Source organism: Dama dama, chromosome 2, assembly GCF_033118175.1.
Source record: "Dama dama isolate Ldn47 chromosome 2, ASM3311817v1, whole genome shotgun sequence".
Classification (NCBI taxonomy): domain Eukaryota; kingdom Metazoa; phylum Chordata; class Mammalia; order Artiodactyla; family Cervidae; genus Dama; species Dama dama.
The window spans coordinates 20,393,482-20,396,586 of record NC_083682.1 but is presented as its reverse complement, the minus strand read 5'-3'; positions in this window follow the sequence as shown (position 1 = coordinate 20,396,586).

Sequence of the window (3,105 nt, the reverse complement as noted above, 5' to 3'; positions counted from 1 at the left end):
GTTCTTGTTGACGGGCTAAGACGTGTGAGACTTTGCAACCCCATGGACTCTAGCCTGCCAAGCTCTGCTATCCATGGAATTTCCCAGGCAAGAATACTGGAGTGGGTTGCCATTTCTTTCTCCAGGAGATCTTTCTGCCTCAGGGATCCAAACCATGTCTCCTGCATTAAAGGCGGATTCTTTATGGCTGAGCCACCTGGGAAGCCCAGCTAACTAGCTACACTGACTCCAACTCTGCTGATGGCCACAGTGGAAGAACCGGACAGGTATCCAAGAGCAGAGTCAGACCTGATTACCCTTTCTCTGTCGGCTGCCAACCACTATCGGTGGGAGGAAGGATAACTCATTTCTGGGGAAATTTAACAGCTTGTCCTGAGGTTCCTCCCAAAACAAAGTCCTTCACCTCTACATCTCTTTCCTAAATTGCAAGGCCTCTGACTCTCTCAGAAGGAAAGAGGTTATGAATGTGAGATGGGACAAAAATAAAGCCCTTTCCGCTCATCTTCCTCTGTCCCTGTGGCTTGAGGCCCTTCCTTGAGAGTATGACACTGAAACCAGAAATAGCTTTAAGAAGGCTTTAGACAGGTTCATGGGAAATAGAGCTAGAAATGAATACTATAGGGAAAGGAAGAAAGGTTTTAGCTCAGGCTCAAGTGGTAAAGAACCTGCTTGCAATGCAGGAGATGAAGGTTCAATCCCTGGATCAGGAAGACGCCCTGGAGAAGGAAATGGCTACCCACTCCAGTATTCTTGCCTGGAGAATCCCATGGACAGAGGAGCCTAGTGGGCTGAAGTCCATGAGGTCTCAAAAGAATTGGACGTGACTGAGTGACTGAATACATGAGATGGGTGAGAGGAAGTTCAGTTCAGTTCAGCCTCTCAGTCATGTCCAACTCTTTGCGACCCCATGGGCTACCACTGGAAAGAACACTGCAAAATGGGAGTCAGGATCCTTGTATTCCAGCCTCAGTTTAAATGGGGACAGATTTGATGATCTTATTAAGCCACTTTGCCTCTCTGGGCCTTAGTTTCTGCAGCTCCAAAATGAATGGAGATTTTGTACGTTTCCAACACTGATGTTCCCAGAAAAAATGAAGTGGTGTGTGTGTGTGTGTGTGTGTGTGTGTATACAAAACACTGAATTGATTCTGTCAGGGAGAACAAAGAATTTTCCTCTACTTTCTTAGTTCTGTGGCTGGGGCTTATGGATTGAACTGACAAAAGACAGATTAATGGAAGAAAAGCATACACATTCTATTAATTTTTTTTTTTTCATGTACATAGGAGTCTTCCTAGGAAACAAGAAGATCCAAAATAGAGGTTAGGACTAAGAGTTTATATAACTTTTTAACAAAGAAAGAGAAATTTGTGGGGAAGTGACAAGGCAAAGGAAAAGGGGGTTAAGCTTCTAGGGGTGGTAAGTTGTGAGAAAGTGACTAGGAAATATAAGGAGGAAATTAAGGGAAGACCCTGGTGGGCTCAGTGGTAAAGAATCCACCTGCTGTGCAGGAGACTGCCTGCAATGCAGGAGATGGGAGTTTGATTCCTGGGTAGGGAAGATCCCCTGGAGAAGAGAATGGCAACCTACACCAGCATTCTTGCCTTGGGAAATCCCATGGGCAAGACTAAACCACTACCACCACCAAGGGAAGATCAGAGTTATTTTGGTAGATCTGCTTGTATGGGTTCATTTTGGTGCTGATTCCCAGTCTCTGGTGATAAGAATGTTCTTTTCTTCCTCGTCCAGAGACAGCACATTTCTCATGGGAAATTTTATGACCTGCTTTTAGATAGTTTCAAAAAGGAAATGACAGGGAGGGGCATTCAAGATGGGGAACACAGGTACACTTGTGGCAGATTCATGTCAATGTATGGCAAAACCGCTACAATATTGTAAAATAAATAGCCTCCAATTAAAATAAATACATTTATATTTAAAAAAAAGGAAATGGCAGGTTCAATATGGAGTCACTAGTGTTAAGCCCCACATCAACAAACAAAGGCTTAATCCCTAATGCAATTACAATTACAAACTCCCCAGCAATGTAGTCTCAACAAGTCAGTCTGGAATTTTCTCATCGGCACCAATGAAGAAATCTGAAGCACAGTCCCTTCTATTCCCCATAGGTAGGCTACCTGAGCCTGAAACCAGTCACTCTCTTCTCCTCTCTGTCTATAAAAGACTTCCCATTTTGTACAGCTCCTAGGAGCGCCTCTCTGCCTGTTAACTGGGATGCAGCCCTATTCGTGAATCATTCAATAAAACCAATTAGATCTTAAAAATTTTAAATTACTGTTTTGTTATTTAACAGTAGAAAAGGGGAGGGAAGAAGGCCTTTCCAGTACCTGCTGTTTCTCAAGTCCCTTCAACTCAATATAATCCACATGTAAGGGATATCACTGGTAGCTCAGGGGCTAAGACTCTTTGCTCCCAATGCAGGAGCCTGAGTTCAGTCCCTGGTCAGAGAACAAGATTCCACATGCTTCAGGGAAGATCAAAGATCTCATGCGCTGCAAAGCCAAATAAAAAACTAAAACGGCATGTTAAAGTGGCATATTTTGGGGTGGCATGCTTCAGACTTTGCCCCTGACAGCTTCCCTCTCTCTCAAAGGAATACAAAGGCTTGCATAGCCCAGGTAATGGATGAGGTCTTGTGCCCTGTGTGCCTGGCCTTTCTGCAAATCTTCTCTCTTTTCTTTCTTCCTTTCTCTTTAGCTGGAAACCCAACCATCAGACTTGTGAAACAGAGAAAGGGAAATGAAGATGCTCTGAAATGCTTATTTAGTCAGTGCCAACATATCAAAAGAGCATTTGACACAAATGGGGTATCTAGTTACCATAGATCTTATGAAGCTCATTCAAAGAATGTAGTGAAAAAAGAATCAAATAATGAATCATTCAGGGAGATGCAAAGGATCTCTCCCATTCTCATTCTTTTGTTCTCTTTGCTATCTCAGGAGAGAAAAAAATAGATGAGAAATTAGAGCAGGAAGGAAGGGAATATTACAGAAAGGAAAAGGGAGAATTGTGAGGATGAAGAAAAGACCCAAGGTTAGGAGAAGAGCACAAAGGCCATGCACATCTAATTGAATGAAATGGCGGTG